This window comes from Chlorocebus sabaeus, chromosome 26 (assembly GCF_047675955.1).
Source record: "Chlorocebus sabaeus isolate Y175 chromosome 26, mChlSab1.0.hap1, whole genome shotgun sequence".
NCBI lineage: Eukaryota > Metazoa > Chordata > Mammalia > Primates > Cercopithecidae > Chlorocebus > Chlorocebus sabaeus.
This window is the reverse complement of record NC_132929.1, coordinates 15,307,730-15,323,547: the sequence shown is the minus strand read 5'-3', so window position 1 is coordinate 15,323,547 and position 15,818 is coordinate 15,307,730. Positions and strand designations below refer to the sequence as shown.

General features: G+C 44.4%; 1 long non-coding RNA gene across 1 annotated transcript in view; it reads right to left on the bottom strand.

The window, feature by feature from the left end:
* The window catches only part of LOC119628012 (uncharacterized), a 78,079-nt gene that overhangs the window by 43,533 nt on the left and 18,728 nt on the right, over nucleotides 1-15,818 (bottom strand). The window lies entirely within an intron of this gene.

Sequence of the window (15,818 nt, the reverse complement as noted above, 5' to 3'; positions counted from 1 at the left end):
TCAATATTATCCAGTATTTGGGCTTACTTAACTAGACAATTTTTCTAAAATGCTTTATGATTATATCATAAGCTCTTTGACAATAGAGCTGTGTCATCTTTAGAATTTCTCATAGAACTAGCATTATCCTTGCTGGGATAATAGATGTAGACCAATTGAACTATGGCTTCCTTGCAACACCTACACTTACCATAGTTTCTGTTGAGGCAAGGTAAAATTCCCTAATGGACCCATGCTTCTAAAGGACTCTGCCCATTAACTGTAGATTTGGAGGGGCCTGGCCTCTTGCTTAGGCTCATGTCTTGTTTTCCTATATGTAATACAAACCTTATGCATTTAGGGTTTACCTGGTATGCGCCATCTGCCATACTATCATGTGTGTCATCTGCCAGATCATGGGCTTCCAGAAGCTTCTCTGAGCCTTGTTCACCACAACGACTCCCTTGTGCCTTTGAACCTGTGCTTCCTTTGGGCCTCCCAACCTAACCTTTAAGCTATGAGTGTGTTCATATTCATTTCTCTAGCCCCTGACCTTAAATTTGTCAGAGCTTTGAGCAAGCACATTCTTTTTCGAAATTATCTTGGCTAATATCTCCAGTCTAACCAACCTTATTCTACATCAGTGTCTCTCAAATGGCAATCCAGAGTCCATCTACATTAGAAGCAGCTGGAAAAACTGGAAAAATGCAGATCCCTGCCTGGTCTTCATCCCAGGCCTGCTGGATCAGAATCTAGGGCCGAGCCTAGAATCTGCCTTTTAACAAGTTTTCTGATGGATTGCTGATACACCCTAAAGGCTTGAATGACCATCTGTTCAGTCCTACCCAGTTGGTGTGGCTCTAAGACATTGCCCTCTGTGTATCCTGTGTTTCAGCTACTCAGGACCTGGCTGCTGAATGCCCTCACCGTGGTGCATCAGACCCCACTGCTCACGCCTGTAAGGGCGGCTCCAACCCTTTGGGGCGCCTCTCACCTCTGGTCCCATGATCTGTCCTCAGCCACCCTTCAGAAACTCCCTGTTCTTGAATGTGTGCCAGCTGCTCCCAGAGAGTCTGAGAACCACACTAGACCTGCACTGCCTCGGCCATGGCTTTCTTTCCACTGAAAAGAGGATGGAATCTTGTGAGGTACAACAGGGTAACTGAAAACAGGTTGAAGTTTTTGCAGCTTCAGTCACAAGTGGGAAAAATTTCTAGCGTCCATTTCTGAATCAAAGAGTAGGGGGAACTGGTAATGCAGCAGCCCAGTTGTTGAATGGGAGAGCAAATAAATAAAGCAGCGCCTCCTCACGTTTCTACTTACTTTTGTGATTTTAAAAGGACAATAAAATGTAGAGATTATAAAATAGTAAAGGCAAGCTTTGTAAAGGCCTTCTGAATATAAAAGACCTTTTACTATCTTTCATTCCGACCAGATCTTAGCATAGGAAGCAGGATGCAAGCAAGGCTGGAACCTCTCCTGGGATTTCTGCTGAGACCGGGCTGAGCCACAGGTCAGAGGCGGGAAGCGCACCTCCACTGCCTGGAGAGGGGAGAACAGATCCCTCTGTCAGTTCCTGCTGATAATAATGCAGCCTGCGTGGGCAGACGTTGCGCATCCCCTGGCTGGATAGAACACGTGTCTCAATGCCTTGCTTGTTCTGCACCTTTGTGTAGCATGTGGCTTGGCAGGCGAGAGGGGATTAGGAGGCCTGTTGACAGAAATCCTGGTAGAATTCCATGTTTGAGAAACCCATCCAAAGGTGATCGCTTTGGGGCTTCATTAGGGTGGTTATCAGATCCAGAAATGTTTTCCAGAGTGTGGACCCCTCCCTCCACGTACCTGTTCCTATCTCTCTAATCTCATGAAAGTGGGGAAGGGCTAGAAACTCTTTCTCAAAAGAGACTTCTGAGAAATAGCTCCCAGACTAAACACTTTGCTCTGTGTTCACTTATATACTTGTTTTAAAAAATCTGCCAATTAAAAGAAAGAAAATTGTATGTGTTCAGACAAGTAGGGACACACAGGCTGATGGGGTCAGAGGGCCACTGATGCTGAGGTTGCTCAGAGACTAGGAAGGTGGCTTAGGATGGGGTGAGCCCCTGCTTCTCAGGGGTGCTGGCCTGGCCTATTTACTCCAGAACACTTAGGCCCATAGAGGACAGGATTTTGGGGCCGCTGTGACAAATAGCCTTGGGAAGGTCATGCAGATGCATCAGTGGCATGCAGAACCTGCCGTGAGTCTTGGATATAGTTGGTCTTCAAAATGTGATTCCTGAATATATACCATTGCCTTTTAATGGGCCTTTTGTTTTTTTTTAACCAATGCAGAACTATGCCTTTGTTTCATTCATTCATACATATGGCATACGTGAAAGAATAGGTGTCTTACTCCATCTTGCTCCTAATATTGAGTCAGAGGAACTCCAAGGACAAGGTCTCTCAAAAGAGTGGTTCCCCCAGGTTCATGGACATATTATTTCTGTGCACAAAATGAATTAATGAATGTGCCTAAGACAAGGCCAGCTATCTAGAGAGTATTACCTTGTTCCTCATAAGCTTCCTTTTGACTTTTGAAAAACATGCTGCTTGTCTAGTAAGCAGTAAGTACTCACTCTCCTCTACAAAGGAAGCTATAAAAACTGACTAGCCTCAAGGTGATTTTCCCCTCTTTTGCCCTGGGAATATGAGCTCCTTTATCTCAAACATCTCTGGTCAGTTGAGGCTCACTTGACGTGCTGTAGCAGGGAGAGGTCAGGGCTGGAGATATAATGTTGGAAATCATTAGTGGTTTTAAAGCCATGAGATGGGTGAGATCACCAGGAGGAGTAGATATAGAGAGAAAAGAGAAGAGGTCTAAAGACCAGGGGCACTGTAACACTAAGTATTTGGGGAGGTGGGAAGAATCAAACAAAGGAGACCAGGAAGGAGTGGTCAGAGAAGTAGGCGCAAAATGAGGCATGTGGGGTGTCCTGGAAGCCAGAGGAAGATATTATTTCAAGGACACTGGAGGGGTCAACAGTGAGGAATGTTGTTGAGAGATGTAGTCAGCTAAGGGTAAGCTCTGCCACTGTTTTAACAATGTGAAGTTGTTGGTGACCTTGGAAAGGGCATATTTTGGTGGAGAGGTGGTGGTGAAAGCTTGATTGGCCTGGGCTTTAAAGATTCATTCGTCTCTGTTGCTCCATGAAGTGGAACAAAACAAGAGCATCAGCAACCTCCAGTCAGGGCTGATGATACCCCGTCCTGCCTGTATTATCTCCCCTAACATCATCTCAGGAATTTTCTACACATTCCTTAGTTGATAGACATATGGACCAAGTTCCAATCAGGAGGAACTATGTCACCAAAGTTTGGCATTGTAACGGTTATTGCAAGTGTTTAAATTTAAAGCCTCAGCCTTTAGGTAGGACCATACACGGTTTAAATAGGAAGGTGCCCCTTACAGATAATTGAAACTGAGTCCCCCTGTTTTACATATTGGGAAGCTGAGGCTCAGATCTGGGAGATGACTCATTGAAGGTCATACAACTGCTCTGAGGCATTGCCCTCTTTCTTCCTCCCAAGTGTACCTGGTGGATGAGAACCTGTACTTTTAAAAAAGATTACTAGGGGACAGATCTCCTATTTCTTTCATTTCCTTCAGATACCCATTTTGGGGCAAATTTTCTTTGCAATAAATAAATAAAACTACTCTGATTGTAATATAAGCCAATTTTCCATATAGAAGATTAAGCCTACTTGGGTCCAAAAATCTGGGAAGGCCCTAGTCAGGCAGCCTATTCTTTGAGAAATGAGAGGGACCCCGTGGCCCAATAAAGGGCTCACGTTCAGCAAAGACTCTGGACTGAGGCTTCCCACCCTCCTTCTTGGACTTTTTTTTTTTTTTTTTGAGACAGAGTTTCACTCTTGTTGCCCGGGCTGGAGCGCAATGGCACGATCTCGGCTCATCGCAACCTTTACCTTCCAGGTTCAAGCGATTCTCCTGCCTCAGCCTCCTGAGTAACTGGGATTACAGGTGCCCGCCACCACACCCGGCTAATTTTTTTGTGTTTTTAGTAGAGATGGGGTTTCTCCATGTTGGTCAGGCTGGTCTTGAACTCCCAGCCTCAGGTGATCCACCTGCCTTGGCCTCCCAAAGTGCTGGAATTATAGGCGTGAGACACTGCCTGGCAGGACTTTTTTTTGATGTAAGCGGAGCCCCTTTTGCCGACTTTCTTGGGATCCCAGCCTCTTGCCAGTTGGTATTGTCATTCTTGGAGGGGGCCCAGGTTGGGCTAATACTCATGTGACTAGAGCTTGCTGGTGTTGTTGAGGGTGTTCATCTGAAGTTCATCACTACTAGGCTTGACCTAAAAAAGGGGACAGAGCTTAGCTCCTCCACTGGGGAGTTATCGATTTTTAACCAGGAGCCCAATACACCCTTCAGGCTAGTCAACTGCCCGCTCTGCCCCTAGAATTCTCCTTCTGTCCAGATACTAAAGGACAAGCCCTTGCTCTGCCCTCGGAGGGGAAACCAGGATGTGGTTGAAAAGCTGTCAGTTCCTGGGCTGGGCCTGTGTCTGCCACCACCTTCTGCAGACCTCCTACCTCCATGGAAGATAAAAAATATAAGCTCTGGACTTATTAGAGTTAGCAGCACCAAGCTTTGATTTAAAATCTTTTTATAACTTGGTTTATTAAAAATAGAATGTTAACCATTCGACCCAGCAATCTTATTACTGGGTATATATCCTAAAGGTAAAGAAAGTTCTATTGAAAAGACACATGCACTCATATGTTCATTGCAACACTCTTCACAATAATAAAGATGTGGAATCAACCTAGATGTCCATCAACAATGCAATGGATAAAGAAAATGTGGTGCATATACACCATGAACCACTACAAGGCCATAAAAAAGAACACAATCATGCCCTTTCCAGCAACATGGATACAGCTGGAGGCCATTATCCTAAGCAAATAAACACAAGAACAGAAAACCAAATACCTCATGTTCTAAGTGAGAGCTAAACATTGAGTACACAAGGATGCAAAGAGGGGAACACTGGGGACTACTAGAGTGGGGAAGAAAGACGGGGGCAAGGGTTGAAAAACGATTGGGTACTATGCGCGTTACCTGGGTGATGGGATCATTAATACCCCAAACCTCAGAATTATGCAATATATCCAGGTAACAAACATGTACCCCCTAAATCTAAAATAAAAGTTAAAAATAAAATTAAATAGAAAAAGAGAGCTTATAATTTGCTTTGTTCAATAACTGGAAAGAGAATCAATGAACAGATAGAAGATCCAAGTGGGAGAGAAGCGAAGCATTGGTTCTCAAGCTATGCTCCCCAGTCGAATCATCTGAGGAGCTTTTAAAACCGGTAATCCTTTGATCTCACCGTGTGTCAGTTAGATCAGAATTTTTGGAGGTGGGAGGTAAGCATCAATATTTTTAAAAATTCCCCAGGTGATTCCATTTACACCCAGTTTGAAAAAGAAGTGTATCTCAAACTTGACTCTGCCTCACCATTGTCTGGGGTCTTGTTGAAATGCAGATTTGGATTCAGTGGGTCTGCAATGGAGTCTGTATTTCTAACAAGCAAGCAGGTGATGCTGAAGCTGCTGGTGTAGGGCCCACAATTTGAGATTTGAGTAGCAGGATGCTAAAAATGCTAAAGTCTTTGCCACTCAGAGCCCAGCAGCAGGACCTCAGTCTGCAGGGAAGGGGCTGTGTGCCCTGGAGCAGGTGGATATGAGAGGCAGGGGCTGTAGAAATATAGAGAGAAGCTGTAACCAACAACACACTCACTGAACTAGTTAAGGGATATTTCAGCCCTCAGCTAGAACGGGGAGAGAAACATCTGGCCTGAAGGAGGTAGAAAGCCTGTGCTTACTTGTGCTGCCTTGGAGGGGAGTGCTCTTGTGGGCTGAGCTCAGGGTCCTCACTGCCTCACTGCTGTTCTGGCTCCCTTGCCCTCTGGCTTCCATTTGCTTTTCCAGAAATGGTTCTGTGGCTTGAGGATACCAGTGCCAAGTCTCATACACAGTCCTTGCAGGCCCTGGGGCTGTCTGCTGAGATTTGGCATGGGCTCCACTATCAGATCCTGATGTTATCACTTCCCCAAAAGCTGTCGCTTGCTTAGCTCTTGTGCTAACAGCAAGCTCCCTTTCACAATGAAAGAGGGTCATCTGGAGAATGCTTTTGATATGTGGTTGTTTTGCATGCATTAGGCTTGTGCTGTAAAAGAGGGAGTGCACAGATTAAGGGGTGCTATGGTTTGATTTGTTTGTCCCCATCAAGCCTCATGTTGAAATTTGATCCCCAGTGTCGAGGTGGGGTAATGGGAAGTATTGGGGTTATGGCGGCAGATGAATAGATTGGCGTCTTCCCTGGAGGTGAGTAAATTCTCACCATTAGTTTCAATGAGTGCTGGTTGTTAAAAAGAGCCTGGCACCTCCTCCCTCCCTCTGTCCTCTTCTCTCACCATGTGACCCCTGCACATGCTAGCTCCCCTTCACCCTCCACCACAAGTGGAAGCAGCCTGAGACTCTCGCCAGATGCAGACACACCAAGCTTGAACTTTTCAGTCATCTAAATCTTGAGCCAAATGAACCTTTTTTCTTTATAATTTATCCAGCCTAAGGTATTCCTTTATAGCAACACAAAATGAACTGAGACATTGGAGAGGCCAGGAGCGGTGGCTCATGCCTGTAATCCCAGCACTTTGGGAGGCCAAGGCAGGCGGATCACAAGGTCAGGAGATCGAGACCATCCTGGCTAACATGGTGAAACCCCGTCTCTACTAAAAAAAATACGAAAAATTAACCGGGCGTGGTGGCGGGCGCCTGTGGTCCTAGCTACTTGGGAGGCTGAGGCAGGAGAATGGCGTGGGCCCGGGAGGTGGAGCTTGCAGTGAGCCGAGATCGCGCCACTGCACTCCAGCCTGGGCGACAGAGTGAGACTCCGTCCCCCCCCCACAAAAAAAAAAAAAAAAAAAAGACATTGGAGAATGGTTAAAATCCAGAGGCAGGTTGGGAGGCAGGAGGAGAGTACAGGAGGAAGAGCAAGATGGGCTTGGGGTTTCACAGGAAAGCACTTGTGAAAGGGATGATGTGATGGTTAATACTGAGTGTCAACTTGATTGGATTGAAGGATGCAAAGTATTATTCCTAAGTGTGTCTGTGAGGGTGTTGCCAAAGGAGATTAAGATTTGAGTCAGTGGACTGGGAGTGGCAGACCCACCTTCAATCTGGGTGAGTACCATCTAATTAGCTGCCAGCACAGCTAGAATAAGGGAGGCGGGAGAAAAATGGAAGAGTAGACTTACTGAGTCTTCCGGCCTTCAACTTTCTCCCGTGCTGGATGCTTGCTGCCCTCAAATATCGGACTCCAAGTTCTTCAGCTTTTGTACTCTTGAATTTACACCAGTGGCTTGCCAGGGACTCTTGGGCCTTTGGCCACAAACTGAAGACTGCACTGTTGACTTCCCTACTTTTGAGGTTTTGGGACTTGGACTGGCTTCCTTGCTTCTTAGCTTACAGATGGACTGTTGTGGGACTTCACCTTGTGATCATGTGAGTCAATACTCCTTAACAAACTCCACTTTATATATACATCTCTCCTATCAGTTCTGTCCCTATAGAGTACCCTGACTAATACAGATGAGGTGGGGAAAATGGCCAGTATGGTCATGGCCACATAGTTGAGACTTTATGTAAGGTAGGTTTGGGTCAGAGTAAAGGTATCTACTCAGGTATATTGAAACCCAGTCTAACATCTGTGCGGATGTTCCCATTAGTGTTCAGCTCATTCTTGATTTCATATCTACCTCTGTTCAGGGTTTAGATTTTTAAATGTTCCCCAAAATGTCCTCTCACTTGGTCTCTGTAACTCCATTTCCCTGTGTAGTAGGAACAAGGGCTGACAATTTTATGTTACTGATTGGATGTGCAAAGAAAATGTAAATTTTATTTTCCATAATGGAGCTAATCTTGCTCCAGTACCCTCCCCCAGATGGGTAGAAAAGAAAACATGTTTCTAGTTTTTCAACTTGCCGATTAAAGCATCTCAGACTTACTCTTTTGGTTTGAAAGTGTCTTTCAGTTTAAAATAGTCACCTTTGTGGAAACATCTCCTTGGGGTAAATTCTCAACATTTCAGGCTCCTATCTCTGTTTTTTCTCCTCTCCAAAAGGTGGTTGTAGGGTCTTATTTGGGTGGGGAGGGGCCCCAGATGCATGCAAGCAGGCTTGTATTGACCCCTGTGTTCTTTCTGCTCTCTGTAGCCAGACCATAGATGGGTCTGGTCCCTGGGTTCCTATGCAGAGCCCTTCTAGCATTTGAGGGCCATCTATGGATAAGTCCATTAATCTATGATGTGGTGTGAATGTCTGTGTTCCCTCCGAGATTCACAGGTTAAAACCTCATCTCCAATGCAAGAGTGTTGAGAGGTGGGGCCGAATGTGAAGTGTTTAGGTCATGAGGGCTCCATCCTCATGAATAGATTAACGATTCTATAAAAAGGGCTTGGAAAAGTGGGCTTGCCCTCTTCTGCCGTTCTGCCATGTGAGGAAAGAGTTCTTCCTGTCTGGAGGTTGCAACATTCAAGGCCCCACCTTGGAAGCAGAGACTGGGCTCTTACCACACCCCAGACCTACTGGCGCCTTGATCTTGGACTTCCTAGCCTCTGAAAGTGTGAGAAATAAATTTCATTCTTTATAAATTACCCAGTCAATGGACTCACAATCTGGCCATTTGCTGAAGAACTCAGAGTCTTCCCATTTTCTCATTTCTAATTGGATGTGCAAAGAAAATGTAAAAGTTACACAGGACCTTCTTCTTGGCTGGATTTCTAGAGCCTGTCTCTCTGACTGAATCCCTTCTCCTAGTGCCCCCAGTGTGCCTTATTCATGAGAAGGTATTAATTCTGATGCTCTTTCCCTCCTTTAGAACCATGGAACTAGATTTTGTGGAAAGGGAGATGTTACAGGGTTAATTGTATTCTCCTCAAAAAAGATATGTTGGAGTCCTAACCTCTGGTACCTCAGAATGTGACCCTATTTGGAGGTAGGGTATTCACAGTGGCAACCAAATTAAAATGAAACTCTTGGAATGGGTTATAATTCACTGTGACTGGTGTCCTTATAAAAAGGGATAAAAGGGAGAAATTTCAGATGCAGAGACACACATACAAGAAAGATGACTCAGGAGTTTGAGACAAGCCTGGCCAACATGGTGAAACCCCATCTCTACTAAAAATACAAAAATTAGCTGGGCATGGTGTCATGCACCTGTAATCCCAGCTACTCAGGAGGATGAGGCAGGAGAATCACTTGAACCTGGGAGGTGGAGGCTGCAGCGAGCCAAAATCTTGCCATTTCTCTCCAGCCTGGGCAACAGAGCAGGACTCTGTCTCAAAAAAAAAAAAAAAAAAAAAAAAAAAAAAAAAAAGTAAAAAGAAAGAAAGATGACATGAAGATGCAGGGAGAAGACAGCCATCTGCTAGCCAAGGAGAATGGTCTAGAATGGATCCTTTCCTCACAGTCCTCAGAAAAAATTCAACTCTCTGGACACCTTGATTTTGGACTTTTTGCCTCCTGAACTGAGACAACTAATTTCTGTTGCTTAAACTACCCAAACTGTGGTACTTTATTATGACAGCTCTAGTGAACTAATACAGTTGACCCTTGACCCTCCATCATAGGTGTTGGGGTGCTGACCCCCAGCTCAGTAGAAAACCTGAGTATAACTTTTGACTCTCCCAAAACTTAACTACTAATATCCTACTATAACTAGCCGATTAGCACATATTTTGTATGTTATATGTAATACATACTGTATTGTTATAATAAAGTAAGCTAGAGAAAGGAAAATATTATTAGGAAAATTATAAAGAAGAGAAAATATGTTTACTATTCATTAGGTCTTCATCTTGTCCTCACAGTGAGTAGAACGAGGAGCAGGAGAAAGGGGGCGAGGTTGATCTGCTGTCTCGGGTGGCAGAGGAGGACAAGGTAGAGGAAGTGGAAGGGGAGGCAGGAGAGGCAGGCAGACTTGGTGTAACTTTCATTGAGAAAACATCCATGTGTAAGTGGACCTGCATGGTTCAAACCCCTGTTGTTTGAGGGTCAACTGTGTAGGAGGAATTGTCCCTGCTTTTTTCTTTTAAACCCTGAGTAAAGTCATCCTCCAAATTCTAATATTCAGCTCTCCTAGCAGAACTGGGTGTTCTCAATACTGTATAATAAAACCTCCCCCTAGAAGTTTTGAGGGGTGTGAGTGGCTAGAGATTAATATCTTTCCTATATGTTAAACAAATAATTTAGGAGGGCTGGAAGGAGCATTATTCTTCCATTTCATGGAGGATATAGTTCTGGGTCTCTCCATAAAGAATATTATTGATTGTTGTCTTGGCTCTGGATATATTTCTACTTAATCCAGATTCTGCCTTGATCAGATTAGACCTCTCCCATTTCCAAACCGGGATGGCAGAACCACAAGCCCCAGTCCTCTGTTTGCCCCCGTGTCTGAAACAATGCTCCTCCAGCTTTCCATAGCCCACAGAAAGGATATTGTGACAGTGTGACATACACTAGACTTTTATAACAGGTGCTTAAGTTTTTCTCAAAGTCGGAATGCTTCCAGTTGGCCACTGTTAAGTCCAAAGAGCACATCCGCCATTCCTGGAGCTCAGAACGTGTCTCTTAACAGAAATCCTGGGCTGGACAGCTTTCAGATATGGACTTTGGCAGATGGGTGTGGTGGCTCACACCTGTAATCTCAGCACTTTGGGAGGCCAAGGTGGTGGGTGGATTTCTGCTTGGGAGGCTGAGGTGGGAGGATTTCTTGAGCCCAAGAGTTTGAGGCCACAGTGAGCTATGATCATGCCACTGTATTCCAGCCTGGGTGACAGAGAGAGGCCTTGTCTTAAACAAACAAACAAACAAACAACAAAACCAATAAAGACTTTGGAAATCTCTTCCTGAGGATGGCTGCCAGATGCTCGGTGCCCTCAGAGGTCGCAAGTGTGCAGCCACACCTGACCATCATTCTGCTGGAGCCTGGCTCCTTCCACTGTGGCCTGGGCTTAAGTTGCTTCTGTGCACAACACTTCTGTGGCTTCAGAGCCTTCCAAATCTTCCTGCCGAGTCTTGCTGGAGAAGGCAACACTAAAGACGTTGGATAGAGATGAGCTTAAAGAAGGAGAGGGTGGAAACTCCTGAAAATTTGGCATTGCATGACATTTTAGCAATCGTTCTGCTCCCCCACCCAACCTTCCCCAGCCAGGGTGAGATTTTACTGATGCTGAACTTGAACTGAGGTTCCAAGATGTCAAGTGATTAGCTCAGAGTCACAGAGGAGTTAGAGGCAGGGTTGGAAACAGATCTAGATCTGCCTCCCAAGTCAGGCCTCCTTCCTTTCCAGGAGAAATATGATGAGGCAGCTGGGTTTGTTGATTGAAAGGCCAGTATCTTCTTAGTTTAGTGATCTTTTTCCTCTACCAAAGCTAGTCCCTTCCTAATACTTGAAAATACTCCGGCTTCTGGGACACCTCAAGTCCTTTCCTCCAGTCCCTTTCATGTTATCTCCAATCCAACCTCATTCAGCGTCCTCCACCACCTGGCCCTCCCTCCCTCCATCCTTCCCTCTTTCCATTATATTTGCCCTGTATTGCTGGGGTTGAGCTATACCATTCTCTTGGCCATGCCTCCTGCCAGTATTTCCTAGCTTTTGGTGTTGGTAAAAATCTTCTGAGGATCTGAAAGAATGGAGATTCCCTGGTGTGTGTTTCAGCTTGACACATTCCGGAAAAGGAATCTGAAGTTTAACAGGAGTCCTCTGTGATTCTGATGCAGGGGAGCCAGAAATCCTGTCGGAGAATCACTGCTTTACAACTTCCCACCTCCGTTTGGGCATTTTTCTGCTAGTGTGGTTGAGGGCTTTGGGATTCCTACTCTGTCAAGTATGAGCTAAGTGAGCTTGGTCAAATCAAATCACTTTATTACTCTACACCTGTGTTAATCTTGAGTGTCAACTTGATTGGATTGAAGGATGCAAAGTATTGATCCTGGGTGTGTCTGTGAGGGTGGTGCCAAAGGAAATTAACATTTGAGTCATTGGGCACCAGTGTAATCCCAGATACTCGGGAGGCTGAGGCAGGCAAATTGCTTGAACCTGGGAGGCGGAGGTTGCAGTGAGCCAATATTGTCCCATTGCACTCCAGCCTGGGTGACAGAGTAAGACTGTATCAAAAAATAAAAATAAAAAAATAAAAACAAAGAAGAGTAAACAGGGATGGGTACTAACTTTTACAGTGAAACCTAATGTGCGATGAGTGTATGAGTGGGGGATGGTTAGATGCGTTGGCTCTGGAATGAGACTGCAAGTCCATTTCTTACTTCCAATCATGTGTAAGTGTTGATTAAAAATATTAAATATTTGGATATCCATCTCTCTAATCATCAAGTTTCTTACTTCCTGACTTAGCATTCAAGCTGTACACCCACTGACCCGTGAACTAAAAACGTCTTTTCATTCAGGCATTAGAAACAGATGTAGAGCTGAATTTTGAACCCATTTAAATGATTTTGACTTTGGAACAGAAGATATTTTGCTAAAAACTATTCCTAAACCCAACAAGAGAGGCTGTTCCTTCACAGGTAGAATAGTAAACTCACGTCTCTCATAAAGATAATTTGTAAGTGGCCTTTCCCCCGGACCATTAAGACCATAGTCACATTTAAATCATTTCATCAAATGAAGGAATTTTCTTATGAGACAAATTCTAAGCACTCAGGCCATGCTACAGTGAGTTTTTCAAGGGAGACCACATTCCCCAGGTATTTGGGGGCTCTTGTGCATCTATTTAGGGACTCAGAAATAACTTACTTCTGGTACGAACTTAAAAGGAGTGTCTTCACAATCCAAGTGCAACTTGAGTCACAAAAAAATTGAAATATCTTTTTTTAAACCTCAAGACATTAGAGACCTAAATTAAATCGAAGAAACACACATTCACAATGCGTGAGTTTTGTTGCCAGCCTTTGTTTGATAATGCTGCCAAATACACCTTATTTTAGAAGAGCATTGTGAGATAGCAGAGAGATGAAAGTTAGACCAAGAACAATGCTGCCATGGAAAAGGCAACTGTGTGCTCATCACCCCTGCCCAGTGGTGACAGGTGGACACCTGGGTAGGAACCCTGCTGCTGGGTGGCTGGTAGGAGGTGCTGCAGAGAGACCCCTGCCTGGCTCTCATCCTCCATCAGTCGCAAGTCAGTCTAGTTCAGACCCAGACAAGTGGAAGAAGTCAACTCTTAACTAGGGTATAATGAAGCATGATGGAAGTATTTGACCCAGCAACTCTTCTATACCCGGGAGGCCCTGACTGCCACATTCACCAGCTGATTTTCCAGGTGAGGACAAATGGAGACTGAGAAAGCTATGTTGAGATGAAACTGCTATTGGTGGGATAGACTCATTCTCTATCTAGAGCTTCATTCTGATATCCCCCCCTGAGCAGGGAGAAGAATTAAAATTCCTGCCTTAGTAAATGACAAATCCCTAAAAACAGATTATGAAAGTGGATCATAAATAGTTTTCCTCTGGAATACCAAGATACCCTGGAATTCCAGAATAGAATATTTCCCCCACTCGATTTGTTTCTGGGACATGATGCTCAAAAGTTAGTGTGTTTTGGTAGTATAGAAGGCACATAGTCTTGTCTTGGCTCTAGGACCGACACCATCATGAACACCTTGGAAAGTCACTGGGCTGTATTTGTGCCTCACCTTCTCCATCTATATACTGAGTGCTTTACACTTTGGAGAAAACAATGTGTTTGTCAACATGACTCTGCCCTGAATGACTTCTGCCAGTGTCTGCAGTTCTTGGTGTTGAACCTTCTTGGATTTACCCTTTCTAAGGATATGGCTTCCAGTGGTTCAAACCTGGTACAAATCACCCCTGTTCAGAGAACCATCCCCAAACTTCTGCCTCCATTGCTCCATGAGACATCAAGTAGACAAGTAGACTATGCTCTGGGGTAGGTATTTTTTTTTTTTTTTAAACAAAACACTCTTGAGGAAGAAACAGTTCTACTCTGTGTTTCTCTGTGCTCCTCATTCCTGGCCCAGGCAAGTGGGTGCTTCTTTCAGGCAATTGGAAAACAGCTGAAGAAATGCAATGGCAGCTCTGCACAGAGGCAGAGATGCTTAAGAGCCATCCTGAACTCAGGCCTGAAGAGCACTTTTAAAGCTAGTGATCTCAGCAGGAGCTGGCAAGATAAGTGTTGTTGGAAAATCTCTGTGTTTAGTTTTAAGTCATCTTCTCTTAGTTTCCTCCTTTAAGGAAAGGAATGCAACAGAAGAGAGCAAATGTGTTTATTTTGTTGACATTCCTTCATCTGCAGAGCATTAGGAACCTGTCTGTTATGGTCCTGGTTTGCTACTGGACCAGAAGGGAGGAAATTGGGGTAATAGGCAGAAGGATTCCTTTGATATAAAAAGATAACAATGCAACTAAACAAAATCCACATACCAAGCCTCCAGCTGGTGCCTCTTGGATGAGGGTTGTAAACAAGAACCTAAACTGCCCAGATTATAATGTGACTGGGCTTCACTTCTCACTCTGAAATGCATATACAACCAAACAAAAGACATTAGCATCTGTGCTGTGCATCCCTCTTAATAGTCACTCATCACATTTCTGACGGCCCTATGAGAGCTCAGGATCCCTGATCTTCCCTGATTCTTGGAGCCTTCCTCTATGCTGTAACTGAGTTTAGTGAGAGAAAGAGTGAGCGCAAACATTGGTACCCCAAACATGGCAGCTTAGGTTAACCCTTCTGCCTCAGCCAGGGTAATGGAGATTGCTACCAAATTTGTAAAGTTAAATGTGTAAATTTGTCATCCTAAACTTGTGTGTCTTCTTATAGGAGGGAAACTCATTAAGGATAGGAAACATGTCCCTATAGAAAGCATAACTTCCTCTTCCCTCAAGTGTATGCCTCCTAACTGCCCACGGTAACCGGTCCCTTAGCCTCCTGTCTGGGCCAGACATAGAATGACTTCTATCCTAGCTGTCACACCTGGGACAGTGACACTTGTTAAGTTTTAATTGGTTTAGTGCTGAGACCCTGTCAGTCGGGTTTTGGGCAGTGACTAGAGTCCCTGTCATCTTTACCACTCTTTGAAAAATGATTTCTGGTGGCAACAAACATGTTGGTTAATGAACTGGGGACAGTTTGTTTTTAGACCTTTAGAAGGGCAGTTATCCTTAGAGGTCATTTTATTCAAATCCTTCACCTATCTATGCAAAATATTCTAAGATCCCTAGAAGAAAGTTCATTCTGTCTGTTTTAGTTGAAATCTCCCAGCCCTTATTAAAGGCTGCAGTTGTAAAGATGACAAAGTGTATACAGATGGCTGGGGAGTGCCTAGCTCATGGTGGTTTAGATATGTACTTCCTTGCCTCTGGGCTGAATGGAGACTCTCTCTGGGATGCTGCCTCCTCTGAGTTTGTGGAATATATCTTCATAATTTAGCCTTATCTGTATCCGTTCTTCTGAAAGCTTGGATAACTGACAGCTTGGTTGTCAATTAAAGTAAATTTTGATTATGATTAGCGGGTAAGAGTCACAAGACTACCACATTTGGTTTAACATGTTTTCCTTTTTAGAGAAGAAAGAGCCAAAAATTATTAGCAGCAGTTTCGGCTTCCATTGTGAAAATAAGTTATCTTCACTGTGAGAATCCTCCTTGGGACTCAGGGCAAATCCAGGCCATAGTAATGCCTTCGTCTGATAAGCAAAATGGCAACATGTGGAGGTGGTGATATGATTCACGGAAT